Source organism: Jaculus jaculus, chromosome 18 (assembly GCF_020740685.1).
Source record: "Jaculus jaculus isolate mJacJac1 chromosome 18, mJacJac1.mat.Y.cur, whole genome shotgun sequence".
In the NCBI taxonomy this organism is placed as follows: Eukaryota; Metazoa; Chordata; class Mammalia; order Rodentia; family Dipodidae; genus Jaculus; species Jaculus jaculus.
This window is the reverse complement of record NC_059119.1, coordinates 58407507-58423770: the sequence shown is the minus strand read 5'-3', so window position 1 is coordinate 58423770 and position 16264 is coordinate 58407507. Positions and strand designations below refer to the sequence as shown.

Genomic DNA, 16264 nt, shown 5'->3' with positions numbered 1-16264 from the left:
ATTGAAGGTAAACATCAAGTTAAACATATTTAAATACTTAAGGGTGAATATATATGTAACCCTTAACCCCCCCAAAAGCTTCCCAAATGCAACCATGTACAAATATGCTTCCTTTTTATTAAAATGATTAAACTATAATTAAAATAATGTATTTTGAAGCTAACTGTAGGACTAATTGGAGTGCTACAAATTGTTTTTATGTACTGAGAAACACTTGTAGAGGAAGGATCAAAACCATAGTAAATTTATGAAATACAATAATCACATATGCATTTTAAAGAAACATGATGATATACATGCATATATACATACTTACAATATGAATGTGATGATCGTAAAAGTAGTTTTAGTTAATAGCACCAGGTGTTAGAAACGATATCACACAACAGCATAGATTCTGGACATGCTTAAAATAGCTTCTAATTATCACTGAGGGCTGTTTTCTGAATAGTAGGTGAGTTAGCTGCACATGTGTCTTTTAAATCTGAAGTATACACTATCCTCTTTGCCCAAAGAGTTAAAACTGCAATGCCAACTTAGACTATATTATAATATTTTAATTCTAAACTTTTATGATAAAGTCATATTTTCTGATATTGAACAACTATATTTTGTGATGGTAACTGAGGAGGCTAATGCAACTGAAAGCTGTAAAGAAGCTTACCAAATATTCCTAGACTTTAGGCTTACTTTTAACTAAAACTATTGAATATAGTAATAAAATTAACATAAAACAGAAGCCATGTAAAAACAGCAAAAGGCAAACAATAATCTACTCCTAGTGTATCATTTGAATTTGACCAGAAATCTGTTCTTACCATAACGCTTATTTAAGGAAAGACCAATGATGCCCCCACTTGACAAAAGTGGGTTAGTGGCAAGCAGAGAACACCATCAACCGCGTAATTATGATCTCTGCGAGAAGACAGACAATCACCAAATAAGTATGTCCTCCTTTTCGCTAACTGTCAGACTAACAAGTCATCACAGAAATCACAATGAACCTGGCAAAGCACTCTGCTTCAAATATTCACCTCAACAAAGTACAGGCTGGAAAGTTCCCTGATGATAAAAACCAACAAATTTAGATCAGTTTTACTTAATATAAAAAAGTAGGTAAAAGGTGATTTCCCAATGTAGGAACTTTCTGTTAAGGTATGTTATACATACCTCAGATAGATAAACTGCAATGATCGTTTTACCAATTCATTTAAAACATACCATGCCATTATAACTTTGAATATGTCCCTGTCTTTAGGAGGGTCCAATACAAAAAAAGGCTAAGCAAAATTTGAATTTGTTCTGATCGAAACCCACGTATTAAGGAAAACTAACTACTTTCACCAAAAAGAAAGCATTCAGTTGAAGAAAAGACGAAAGCACAAGCCCCATAAATGGTCACACTGGCTTGGAAGAAAAGAAGATTAAAGTAGGGTAACAATTAAATCCATCCCACAACCGCTGCCCTTTCAGGAGATACCCTATACAAGCTCACAAAGGAACTAACAAATCGCTTATAAATTGTCGATATGTGACTCGGTGAAATAGTCTGTGGCAATGTATTTGGTTTATCTTCGTTTCCTCGTCTGTGAAGGGAGGTTACAATATGTGTCATGTGCAACTATCTCATGGTGACGCAGCCAAAGGAATGGGAGGCGCGCCTGCAATGCCGTATTTCAGACGCCCGCGCAGTGTTCATGGCCTCGTGACCGCACAGTGGCTGAGGCCACCTACCCAAGACCTGCATAGCAGGAGGGGGAAGAACCGACATCAACGTCGGGGAGGGACTCGGGGGAGGGTAGCGAGGAGCGGGGGCTGGGAGGTGGTGGGAGGAGACTGTGATCACGGCATATCGTCTGGGTGTATGAGTGCTGCCGACATCTTCATAGTCTGCATGCAGACGCGGGGCGGACAGTCCTCGGTGACTAGAAACAAGCTGTACGTGACGCGGCAATTTAGTGCTTTCCAAAAACAAGGGAAAATGCCAGCATTTGTCCACCAATGATAGAGACCAACTTTCAAAGATAATAAAGCCACCAAATTATTCTTCCAAGAGGAACAGCAACTCTTTCAGAAAAGTTTACCAAGCAACTTGCTACAAAGCTGCCCACATTTTAATAGCCGCGAGCACTGGCTGTCGCTTCTTCCAGACACAGCGCATGGCCGTGCTCTCAAGAGTCCTTTCTGTCCACTCCTTGAGGACCCCACTGCCGCATCTATACGGATGACCCCATTGTGTCACTGGACATTGTCACCTGGCTATCCTTTCTGCCACATGAAATTTGAACTCGGTATTCAAAATTATACTTTCTTCCTTGTAACTGGCTCGTTTTCATTTCACGTGTTTGAAAATGATGCCGCTACTGTCCTGAGTGTCTAGACTTTAAACTAGCTACTGGCAAATGATCTCCAGATGTATGCGCTACCTTGTGCATCTGGTTTTATGTGAGTACTGAGGAATCAAACCTAGGTCCTTAGGCTTTGCAGGCAAGAACCTTAACCGCTAATCATCTCTCCAGCTCCCAGAATCACTTTTGAATCTTCCCTTCACCTACCATCATTTACGAGTTAATTCCCAGGCACTTATGCTATTCATGCCATGGTTGTAATAGTTTAATTCTCTCCTTGTGCCTTCACTACTGCAAAATCTTCCTCATGGTTTTCCTTCCTCCAAACTCTCTCCTTGTCTGACTCACTGTCCGACCACCTGGACCTTCTTACACATAGCTAATGCCTCTAATGGTTCTCAAGAACTTAGAAAATGTGTCAAAACTTTTCTGCATAGTAAACATATAATTTTTGTTTTTTTGAGGTAGGGTCTTACTCTGGCCCAGGCTGACCTGGAATTCACTATGGAGTCTCAGGGTGGCCTTGAACTCACGGCGATCCTCCTATCTCTGCCTCCTGAGTGCTGGGATTAAAGGCGTGCGCCACCACGCCAGGCCAAAACATAGAATTGTTAATGCATTTACTTTCTAGAGCAACTCACTATTCCCCAAAACCTCCATTCATTGCTGCCTTAACCCCATTTCTCCACCTCCAGGCTACAGCCATACAGATCATCATTTCCACTTTGAGCATCTTAGCTACTCGTGAGTGCCTGGGGGACTGTGACCACCCGAGACTGACTTCCCAAGTCCCACGTAAACACGTAGGCATGGCTGTACGGTCTGTAAACCCAGGTAGTGGGGAAGACTGGAGAATCGCTGGGGCTTGTTGGCTAAAACAAAAGCAAGCAAACCCCAAAACCAAAAATCCTCCAAAACCGGCACCTCTGAGGTGAGTGACCGTCTCAAGGAAACGGATGGATAAGAAAAAAAAACCAAGTTCTTCTCTGGGCTCTGTACACATGCCCATAGGGCACATAAGAGTGCATACATTACACACCCATCACATGCCATATATTCTTTACATACATGCCAAAAAACCGTTTTGAGTTTTTTTATTAGTTCATACTGAGCACCTGTCAGGTGTCACATACAACGTTAAACAAAGCCTTTGCATAATATACTGTTTCACCTTCACAGGTATGCTGAGGCAGCAACTAATAAATATTTCCAGACTACGAGGAAGCTGCACCTGCGGAGGAAAGGCGCAGCCGGCTGGGGTCTATGCCAAGGCCTTCCCATGCCAAGCCCTGCCCGCCTAAGAGACACTGCGCGTTTATAAGAAATATATGTTTCTGGCAAGCACCTTAGTAAGCCTACCCCCAGAGTTTAGATGCTGCACTGTCTACAATAAATTGATTCAACACACAGGCGTGCCCTTCCTGGTTATCCCAGGCACGCCGGGGGCTGAGGGGGGAGGATCGCTGAGTTAGAGGCCACCATGATCAAAATGGCAAGACTGGGACTCAGCGCCACCACCACAAATAAAACCAGAAGCAAAAACAAAACAAAGGTAATGTATCCAGACAATTTAAAACTTGGGAGTGTTCCGTTGACAAACTCCTTTTTGCATTTTGTTGGATTTTATTTTCTTTGGCTGGAAATGGAAGAAGAGCCAGTTCAGCCCACTGCAGTGAGTCGGTACCAGGACCGCGAAAGCTATCAGGTATTCCGGTCTTTCCACTGCTGGCTCTTTAGGTCTTCCTCCCAATACTGCAAGTCATGAATGAAGAGCTGGACAAATGGCAGCCTGAGGCAGGCCAAAACGACCAGCTCTGGTGAGAACAACATTTGCATCTACACTATTTTCCTCTCCCTCTCCCTCCCCTTCTTTCTCCTCTCCTCTTTCTATTTCTTTCCCAAAGAGTTTTGATTTAAGTTACTTTGCTTATCCTGACAGTAAGAGTGAAATTTGTTACGGTGCTACCAGATAATCAGAAGATGTGGCCATTAAAATAATAACAGGAAGTATGTTTCACTTCGATAAACATAACTACTTTCTTTCAGAACACAGTTTTAAAAAGCCAGAAAACACAAACATACCTTTTAAAAACAGCAGGAAAATTTAAGGCCAACTATAGAATAATGAGGAAAAACTGAATGTGCCTTTTTAATTTTTTAATTGAATGTGCAACAAAATCCAAATCTAGTTTAAAAAAAAAAAAAGAAGTATTGGGCTAGAGGGATGGCTTAGCAGTTAAGGCATTTGCCTGCAAAGCCAAAGGACCCAGGTTCAATTCCCCAGGACCCACGTAAGCCACCCAAGATGCACAAGGGAGCACAAACATCTGGAGTTTGTTTGTAGTGGCTGGAGGCCCTGGCATAGCCATTCTCTCTCCCCTCCCCTTTCTCTGTCAAATAAGTAAATAAAAACAAATAAATATATGTATTTTTAAAAAGCAAAAAGAAAACAAAAAGATACAAGCAGAATAAAAATATCTATCACATTAGTATTTAGAAAACTGCAAAGGTACTAACTAATACACAGTTTGTCTTTAGAGAGCCAAAATTTTTTAAATCTTTTATTTATTTTTTTTCTTTTCTTATTTCTTTCAAGGTAGGGTCTCACTCGAGTTCAGGCTGACCTGGGATTCACTCTGTAGTCTTAGGGTGGTCTCAAACGCACTGTGATCCTCCTGTTTCTGCCTCCCACAAATTCTTTAAAAATTAAAATTAAAATTACTAAGTGTTGGCAAGGATGTGGAGCAAAGGAACTTTTACATAGGGTTCATTAAAAAAAAAAAAACTGGTAATGGGCTGGAGGGATAGCTTAGTGGTTAAGTTGCTTACCTATGAGGCCTAAGGATCCAAGTTCAATTCCCCAGTAGCACATAAGCCAGATGCACAAGGTAGAGTATGTGTCTACAGTTCATTTGCAGTGGCTAGAGGACCTGGCATGCCCATTCTCTCCACCCCCAACAAATAAAATATTTTTAAAAACCTGGTAATATCTATTATGTTAAATTTGAAGATATCTCTATCCCATGACTCAACAATTTCTAGGTTTATGTCCTTGCACACACAGAAAGGAATATGTGTGCAGAAATGTCCAGGGCAGCACTGTTCACACATTTCCAATTCTAAATGGTCATCAATAACAACAGGGTTTGAACTTGTGACCTATTCAGATAGCAGACTACTATACACATATATAGCCTGTATAATCAAAAATATTAAAAAAATGGAAGTATAAAATAAAACAGAAACAAGACCAAATACATTTAAGAATTATGTGTAATAGAAATGGCAAGAATTAAATCCACATATAAAAGCAGTGGAGAAGACAGACTTAATCTAAAGATCAGTGGTGCTATTAATGGTTTTTTATATATCACAATGCGACCTATGTCTAGGTGATTTATGTGAGTTTGGATATCAATATTTTTTCAAATGGACAATGCTTGATATCATAAAAACACGTATCAGTAAGAGATGGAGCTGAACATGCCAGAGACCAATACAGACTTCACATTCCATGTAACAAACTATCACTTACAAATTTCAGTATCACATCAAAGAAAACAATTCCCAATTATTCTGAAGTTCTATTAAATTTTTCTTTATTGGCTGGTACAGTGTGTATTCAGTATGCTTGACTGAGGCCTAGAGTTGATGTTGATCCCCAACAAATCATACAAACACACACACTATTCATCTTCCCAACTATGTATCAGACTAGCAAAAAGTGGAAAAGAAAAAGCCACCATGCTCACTAAATATTTGAAAATTATAGACATTTTATCATGAAAATATACTATTTGTATAATAACTTACTATGGTAATTTTAAATGAGTTGGTCTCTCTTAAATTATTGTTTTAAATACCAACTAGTAATAAGTGAAACTCACATAAGCAAGTGTTATTTGTGATCCTCAGTAATTCTTAATATTTTATGATGGTAAATAAATATAGCCTAGTATTTACTGTCTTGGTAATTTTTAAGTGTACAATTAAGCAGTTGCATACTCAGACGATGGTAGAACCAAACCACTACCCATCCCCAGAATGCTTTTCACCTTACAAAATGAAAAAACCCTCCCATGTCCATTAAGCATAACTCCATTCCCTCCTCCGTATACGGCTGAGCAAGTATCTTTCTGGGTGTGTGTGTGTGTGTGCATGCATCTATGTGTAAGGTGCTAGAGACCAAACCGAGGGTCTTGCACACACAAGGTAAGATCTTTACGTATGAGCTACACCCTAGCACAATGCTTTGTGTCTATTATACTAATTATACCAGGTACCTAACATACGTGAAACTCTACAATGTTTATCTTTTTGTGACTTGCTTTTTCTCTCAGCATAAAACAAGGTTCTCACAGTTGGAGAGACAGCTCAGTGGCAAGGTGCTTGCTTGAAGAGCCTAAGAGTCAAACTCATGTAAAGCCAGATGCACAAAGTGGCACACGGAGTTCATTTGCAGCTGTTGGAGGCCCTGGCACGCCCTTCTATCTGTCTTTCTCTATCATTCTCTCCTTGCAAATAAATAATTTTGTCTTGTTTTTTTTGCAAGGTGGGGTCTTGTTCTAGCCCAGGCTGACCTGGAATTCTTTTTTTTTTTTTTAAATAAAAGGTTCGTTCTCTGCATCTGTCAGGGCCCAGGAGAAACTGCAGAGGAACTAACACCATGAACACTGCTCTCACTGCTAGCCTGACAACTAGCTCCAGGGTGATGGTTCAGACACTTAGAATACTCAAAACCTATGAAAGCAGAAATTCAGAGGCTACAAAGAACTCAAAAACTAAATCCGACTGCCAAAAACTCTGCCATGACTGCAGGAATACCACACAAGAGGGGACAAAGAGTTTAAGAGCCGCAGAGTGGGTAGGCAAACCATGAGCCAGTCCTGCCAACCCCGAGGAACTGACTGAGGCCTCCATGACCCCACAGTGAGAACCATAACCCAAGTTATGGCAAGGAGATAACAGTGTATAACCTGTTATGATACATGTAAAATAAAATAACATTTTTAAAAAAGGTTCTCAAAGTTCATTCATGTTGCAGCATTTGTGAGAATTTCTTTCCTTTTAAAAATGTGACATTGCACTTTATACTGCATTTTACTTGTCCATTTGCTGACAGACATTTTAGGTTATTTCAATGCTGTAGCTATGTGAACACATGCTGCTAAAGTCTTGGTGTTCAAATATCTCTTCTCAACTTTGTTTTCAATTCTTTTGGGGACACATGTAGAATGAGTTTGCTATGTAATATGGTAATTTCATTTTTAATTTTTTGAGGAGTTACCATACTGTTTTCCACATTTTTAGACTAGAGTAATTTTAATACATTCAAGGTGGTTATCTCATTGTGATTTTGACTTGCATTTCCTATGACTTAGTGGTATTAACCATCTTTCATATAACTACTTTCTGGCCATTTGTTTTTATTTGAAAAATGTATATTCAATATTTGCCTATTTTTAAATGGATATTTCTTATTCAATTTTAGGAGTTCTCTATTATTTGGGTGTTAGTCCCTTACTACTATTTTATACTATTCACTGTGTTGTGTACTTTGATACACAAACATTTTCAATTTTTATGGTCAATTTTGGTTATTTTTGCTATTGTTGTCTGGGACTTTTGTGTGATATCCAAGAAATCATCCCCAAATTCAATGTTGTGAAACTACTGCCCCATGTTTACTTAGAATTATATGTTTTATTTAGCCTTTACATTTGGGTCTTTGATTTACTTGAACTAATTTTTTGCATACTGGGTTAGGTAACGGCACATCTTTATTTGGTTCTTCATCCACTGAACAGTCTTGACTCTACTGCTGAGAAGCACTGACACTACTTGAAAGGCATGTGTGCCCGAACGCTATCTTACACACCTGTAAGAACACACTGCTTTGACGCTTGAAACTCTGCAGTAAGTTTGGAAACCAGGAAGTGTGAATGCATTAGCTTATGAGGTTATAGGATATTCAGATTATCTTAGAGCAATACAAGCCTCTGCTTGAGAAGCTGGATGTGGTGGTACACACTGGTCAAGCTAGCATCGTCCCCATGAGGAGCCTGGCCTACAAGATGAGTGCCTGCGTCAAAAAGTCTACATCAAGATTAATGGGCTCAATTTCCCAGCTCCCATATACAGCCAGAGACACAAAGCGGCACATGCATCTGGAGTGTGTTTGTAGTGGCAGAGGCCCTGGTGTGTCCAATCTCACCCTGTTCTCTCAAATAAGTATTTTTTTTTAATTAATGAGTATTGCTTTATATTTTGAATGTGAAATGTGTAAAGGTGTAATTCTGTGCAATCAGCAACTATTGGTGGAGATGGTCAAGGAAAATCCCTTGACGTATGGCCATGGCTGCTTCCAGAATGAAGGAGAGAACACCTTCACGGGACCACTGAAGAGACCAAGTTGCAAAGGAAGAAGGAACCTAATGCCTGGAACAGACTGTGCAGAAGGTAAGATCTCAAGAGAGGAACTGTCTGCTCGTCAGCATGCCTGCTCCATCTACATTCACTCCCTTTGCCCCTTGAGCCCCTCTCTGGTGCATGCACACCACTTCTCTATCCTCTCCTCTCCCTTCCCTTCTTCTTCCTCCTTTTCCCTTCCTGTTTGTCTCCCTCTCCTCCATTAAAATAGTCTTAGATCCAAGGGAAAAAAAACAACAACACATTTTTCCATGGAAACAAAATAAAATTCAAAAAATTAAGAAACATCTCAAATCAGCAACCTAACTTTGTGCCTCGGGGGACTAACTAGAAAAGAACAATCTCAGCCCAGAAGGAAAAATAGTAATAATAACTGGAGTGACGATAGAGAACAAAACACTAATAGAGAAAACTTAATGAAACCAAAAGTTGATTCTGTGAAAAGATGAACAAAATTGACAAACTTTAGCTGGATGGAGCAAGGAAGAAGGCAGAACTCAACGCACTGAAGCTGCAGGTGGAAGTGGTGTCAAAATGTATTATTAGCTGGGCATGATGGCACACGCCTTTAATCCCAGCACTTGGGAGGCAGAGGTAGGAGGATCGCCATGAGTTTGAGGCCACCCCGAGACTACCTAGCGAATTCCAGGCCAGCCTGAGCTAGAGCAGAACCCTACCTCAGAAAACAAACAAAAAACAAAACAAAACAAAACGCAGTAGTAGTATCACACTAAATGGGGGGGGACTGAAAACTGCTTCAATGATCAAGAAAAGCAAGCAAGGATTCCCAATCCTGCCACTTGTCTTTCACATGGAATTTGAAGTCCTAGCTTGTGTAATTAAGCAAGAAAAAGAAAAGCCAGTCATAGGAGGATCAGAAGCTCACGGTCATTCTTGGCACAGAGCCGAGTTTGGCTTTGAGGCCAGCCTGGAGTATTTATTAGAAAGAAAGGGAGAAGAAGAGAGGGAAGAAGATGAAAAGACATTTAAAAAAAGAAATTTTTTAATCAAGAAGATGAAAGACTATTCCACAGAAAACTACCAAACAGGAAAAAAGGAATTAAAAAATAAAAAAATATAGAGAGTGTTCATGATTTGGGAAACAATATTGTTAAGATTTCAATATAACCCACTGTGGTGGTTTGATTCAGGTGTCCCCTATAAACTTAGGTGTTCTGAATACTAGGTTCCCAGCTGATGGATATTTAGGAATTAATGCCTCCTGGAGGGAGTGTATTGTTGGAGGCGGGCTTATGGGCTTTATAGCCAGTTTCCCCATGCCAGTGTTTGGCACACTCTCCTGTTGCTATGGTCCACCTTATGTTGGCCAGGGGGTGATGTCCACCTTCTGCTCATGTCATTGTTTTCCCCTGCCATCGTGGAGCTTCCCCTTGAGCCTGTAAGCCAAAATAAACCTCTTTTTCCCAGAAGCTGCTCTTGGTTGGGTGATTTCTACCAGCAATGCGAACCGGACTGCAACACCCACACTTAATGCAATCACTATCAAAATCCCAATGACAAATTTTACAAAAAGAAAAAAAAGAAAACTCCAACAGAATCTCAAAGGACTTTGGATAATGGTTTTTAAAAGTAGAGTTACACATGCCTATTATATTATCTTTTACAACTGTCCTATATGGGTATAGTTATTGAATAAACTTAATGCATTTTGTTTGTTTTTCGTATTTTTGGAGACAAGGTCTCATGAAGCCCGAACTGCCCTCCAACTCACTATGTTAAAAAGCCATCACCTTGAACTGCCTGCCTGCACTTCCCAAATGCTGACATTACCGGCATGTTTTTTTGAGACAGGGTCTCACTATGTATCCAAGACAGGCCTTGAAATCACAAGGTTCCTGTCTCAGCCTCCCTAGTACTGGCAAGCTAATATTCCCAGTGAGCTTAGTTCTCTTATTGGACTTTATGTCAGCCCTGTTCACCAAATAACAATAAATAAAACATGATTTATATAATAAAATTCCCAACATTGATCCTTTGGGGAGATAATATATTTCAAAACAAAGCCTAAAAGGATACAGGAAAATTAATTTAGTATAATCAACTTCATGGGTCACAGTCATATGTTTTTGAAGAAAATATTACAAAGATTGAACTGCTAATGGTTTCACTGAATTCCTGTTTTCTCTAAGACTTTACATAAATTGATGGCTCTATGATAAAAATTCATGTGAAATTGAAAGAATACAATGTCTTAAGATTTCTGTAGATGCAATTACAAACTTTAAACAACAGGTGTTCAAGTGAACTGAGTATTTAGTTTTACTGTTTGGCCCTTGGAAACACTGATGAGGACACAGATTTTTGCCAATACTATTTGCCTCTAGCACTTCATAAATATTTACCTAGAGTGTTTCACCTGCTCTTCTACCTACATAGGCAACTCTGTTGAATTAAGAGTTGATGCTTTCTTCCTAGGCATCATCGTGGTACCCAAATTAGTTCACTATGTTGTTAAAAAAAAAAAAAGAATAAAAACATGCCACAAAAATCTATTCCACCTGTCTTTTTTAGGCATATAATTATGATGAAAAATTTTGATTTATTTGCCATTAAACGCACTTACCTGGGAGAGTCAGATACAGTGTTCTTTTTGCTGGGTTTGAATGCTTAACTATACAAGCAAAAGCTTGTGATGGAAAATAGATGCATAAAAGCATGGCATGCTTCCCTTATCCTGCAGTGTTTATCAAGTAACAGTTTATTATTGCTTTGGATAAAATGTAAAAGTAGCTCATGGTGATATAACTTTTCTTTTCCTTAGTGCTTACTTGGAGTACTACTTAATTGAAAGTCTTAATTAAATATTCCCCAACCAAAAAAACCTCACCAAATTGCATTTGCCACCAAATGACTAACAAGTACACAACAGTTGGAAACTGTCAAAATATTTTACAGCTCGATTGTAATTACCAACCAAGCCTAAGCATGCCCTGGGTGGGCGTTAGACCACATTTTGGGGCACGCGAAACATCAAGTAGCAATCGCTTTTCTGCGACCTCTAATTTATACATTTACAATTCCTGAGTAACTCCAATAATTTTTATGGTCTTCAAATAAGAAAATCTTGAAAACCATCAATGCAAGCTATGAAAAAAATTATGATTTTCATATATTCAGTAGCAGGAAACAGGTTTTAAAGACCATTTGGCTAATCTCTTATTGTACTTGAATATAACTAATGGTTATGTTTGGGCTTGAGTTGTGAAGACATATACATTGATTATTTGGTTATTTGTCTTTGAAAATGTATTAAGTGGTCTTAAAACATCAATGTTTTGTGTTATCCTTATCACAATAGAGGTAGCCAAAAATAAAGGGGAAGGTGTGATCGGGGTAAAATGTCAATATGGAACTGCAGCTGGTGAGCTTCCAGAGGAGCGAGTGCGACGCCGCTTGCCATTTGAAGTAGGACAGCATCCAGCTACTCTTCCCTCACCAGAAGCGTGCAGCTTGAGTTTCTGCAATTAGCCATACTTGGTACCTCTTACCAATGGAAAACAAGTGGTTTAATTACTATCAACACACAGGTGGAATGCCACTCCCACTAGGTATCATAAAAATTCATAGTCTTGTTCAGTTGATGACAGAAAGAGAAAATATACCATGGAGCATATAAACTTAAGTTTTTTCCTGAGAGGTATTAGTGGCAACTGTTTAAAGAATAACATACTTATAAGAGATTAACGCTTCAAATTTAAAATGAAGTTATATTTAACTGTAAATACATTTTAACATGCAACTATGGATATACAGATATACTTCAACTTGTTTTACTTCAATGTGGAAGATAGGCACACAGATATTACTTAAAAATAACCCTTTCATCTTTTATATGTCTGAAAAGTTTTACTAATAATCACAAGGAAAAAAAAGACCTCAACATAGTAGATATACTGCTGCCAACTATTTCAGTAAAGTTATGCAATTATGCATTCCGCTTAGATTGTGTTCAAATTATGCCTATGAGTTACGTTTCAAAGAATTAAAATAAATTTGAGATTCTATAAGGTTCTTGCAAATACCATAATCACTAAATGGATACAATTTTTACAAAAGAACTCAAAGTGTTGATAATAGTCACATAGTTAAGAGTAGCTAAAATGGTCAGTTATCAGGAAAACCACTGTCTTAAATAATTTTTGGACACTGAAAATTTGGACACAAAGTTTATGGAAAATTAGGTACACCTTCCAGTAAGAGTGTCTAAGCTAGAAGTCTTCTACTTCTTTTTGGCTACTAGTATCACAGAAAAGGGAAAACACATCCTTATATATAATATAATATATATATATATATATATATATTCAATGTACAAGTATTACTATATACTATAAATTATATACTACAAATGGAAATTGAGAGAATGTAAAGATGAAATCAATATTTTAGATATGAATTTAATATTAATGACATGAAAAATCTTTTCCTTATTATATAAAAGAATAAGAAAAAAGTATAGTAGAACAGGCTTATTTCATTTTTAAATACTGGCTTAATAATTTAAAAGTTTATTTCTAAAGCCAGGTGTGGTAGCTAACACCTATAATCCCAACACTTGGGAGCTGGAGATATTAGGAGGATCATCCTGAGCTCTAAAGTGGGTATTTTGATACCTGGTTTGAATCGTTATCTCCTGACTGAAAGAGGCATATCATAAGTGTACATAAACCCATATTATTTGCTGTACTCACTAAATGATATTTACTTTTTCATGTCATCTACCAAATATGTAAAGCTGTTGGTGATATTTAGATATTAAATTCCTACTCCTGACATCAATTAACTGGAGTTAGAAACCTATTAATAATTTTTACTTGCATTTTTAATAGAGCTAGAGAATTCTTTTTACAGGTTTAAAAAAGTATATAGATCAGAGGTTTTCTAGAGGTGACACAAACCGCTCATCAAAGTAAAAAATGGGGATGGGGCGGGAGAGATGGCTTAGCAGTTAAGGCATTTGCCTGCAAAGCCAAAGGACCCAGGTTTGATTCCCAGGACCCATGTTAGCCAGATGCACAAGGAGGCACATGCGTCTGGAGTTCGTTTGCAATGGCTGAGGCCATGGGGCGACCATTCTCCCTCTCTCTCTCCCCCCATTCTTTCTCTGTCAAATAAATAAATAAATAAAAATAAAATATTTTTAAAAAAGGGGATGGAGGGGTAGCAACAGCTCAGCTGCTAATAGCACTTGTTTGCAAGGTCTGATGCGGAAGAAGCAGCGACATGGAAACTGCTCTGACTGTTATCCTGACAACCAGCTCCAGGCCATGGTGATGGACACAGTGTTCAGTCAATACCTACTAGAACAGAAATCCAGAGGCTACAGAGAACTCAGCACTAAATCAGAGCCAACAGGCCTGCCACAGCTCAGGGAACACTGCAGAAGAGGGGGTGGAAAGATGCTAGGAGCCAAAGAGTGGGCAGGAGTGCCATGAGGTACACCCCCGCTTGCCCCATAAGGACTGACTGAGGCCTTCATGACCCTACAGTGTGTACCATGACCCCTCTGAAGATGGTCTCCAGGGTTAGTAATGGGAGGCGGGTAAAGGGAGATGAAAGCATTTCCCGTTATACTGTATATTAAATTAGTAAGTAAGCTATTAAGAAAAGTACCTGAACATTGATCCATTTAATATGACTTTATTCATTTGTGTTTTAAGATTCATCATTTATTTATTTGAGACAGAGAAAGGGAGAGAGAGAGAGAATGGGCACACCAGGGCCTCTAGCCACTGCAAACAAACTCCAGACGCATGCCCATCATGTGCATCTGACCTGGAGAATCAAACCTGGATTTTTAGGCTTTAAAAGCATGCACCTTAACCGCTAAGCCATCTCTCCAGCCCCCATCATTTGTGTTTTTTGAGACAAGGTCTCACTGTGTTGACTAGGCCAGCTGCCTCGGCCTCCAAGTAGTGAGATCACAAGTGTGAGGCTCCACAGCCGGTTCTTTTTAAATCTTTTCATATAATTCAATAGCTGGGTATGGCGCTCATGCCTGTAATCCTAGCCTTATGGAGACTGAGGCAAAAGAATCACCATGAGTTCAAGGTCAACACGGACTAGAGTAAGAGCCTTCCTCAAGAAAAAAAAAAAAAAAAAAAAACCACAAAAAACAATTAAGAAACAAAATCATAGAATCATTTTAGTAATGCAGAAAAAGCACATGATGAAATCCACCATCCAGTCTTCATCCAAATTAGCAAACAAGGAACAAAATGAAAGCCCTCAACTTGATACGAGACACTGACTGAAAACTAAGCACTAATAAATTGGGTGTGGAGGCACATATCTCTAATCCTAGCAGAATTCGCTCCCTCTCTTTCCCTCTTAAATTAATACATAAAAATAAACTATTAAAGAAGTAACTCCAATTTGATCATGAACCTAAATTTAAAAGCTGAAAAGCATTCTTTTATCATTTTTTTTTTTTTACTTATGAGAGAAAGAGAGAGAGGAAAGAGAGAGAACTGACATGCCAGGGTCTTGGCCACTGCAAATGAACTCCAGATGCATGTGCCAACTTGTGCATATGCAGCACCTTGTGCATCTGGCTTATGTGGGTCCTGGGGAGTCGAACCTAGGTCCTTAGGCTTCAGAGGCAAGCACCTTGACTATTAAGCCATCTCACCAGCCTTAAAAGCTGAAAAACTTGTGATGAATACACAGAAACTCTGAAATCTTGGGTTAGACAAGTATCATATCCAATACCAAAAAATTCACCTTGTGAATTAAATCTGCCTCATTTCCCGGCTTCTCTCCATGTCTACTGAAAGCATGCCAGTCTTAACCCACTTTTGCTTCGCTTGGTTTTTTTTTCCCCATTCTCTCCTGGTTTTACTGCCGTCTCCTCTGCTTTCTTATATCGGTTTGTTATGGTTAATCTATGTCATCCATTTGATTAGGGGAGAGATGCCTCAGATCAGTAAAGCATACTTCTGAGCGCATCTGTGTTTCCAGACAGGATTAACCGGGGGGGGGGGGGGCAGATTCCCCCTGACTGTTGGTGGCACTGTCCAAAGGCTGGAGGCCCAGACAGAATAACGGGGAGCAAAGGTACCCAGCCGTTCATGCATTTTCCCTTCTCTGCTTCCTGGCTGCCAGGAGGCAAGTTACTTTCTTCTGCCACGTCTTCCTTGTCATGAAAGACTGAAACTTCTAGAAACTGTGAGCTTCCCCCCCGCCCCCCAAAAAAATCCTTCCTCCCTTCATTTATTTCCCCTCAGGTAGACTTGTCGAAGACATGGGAAGTCTGACTAACAAGCCGCTCGTATCATTTCGCGGCTTGCAGTTCTCTGGCAGTCTCCCGGTCTCGGGGTAATGAGAGCGTGGCAGGCGGGCATGGCCGGTTCCCAGGCCCGCCTGGTCTAGTCCAGTCACCCTTCCTGCTCACGCTGCTCTGACCACACTCGCCTGCCAGTGCTTTAGGTTGACAAACTATTCCACCAAGATGGTAACCATGGTTT

General features: G+C 39.4%; 1 protein-coding gene across 9 annotated transcripts in view; it reads right to left on the bottom strand.

Moving 5' to 3' along the window:
- Ehbp1 (EH domain binding protein 1) overlaps positions 1 to 16264 on the bottom strand; it is a 265866-nt gene that overhangs the window by 107745 nt on the left and 141857 nt on the right. The window lies entirely within an intron of this gene.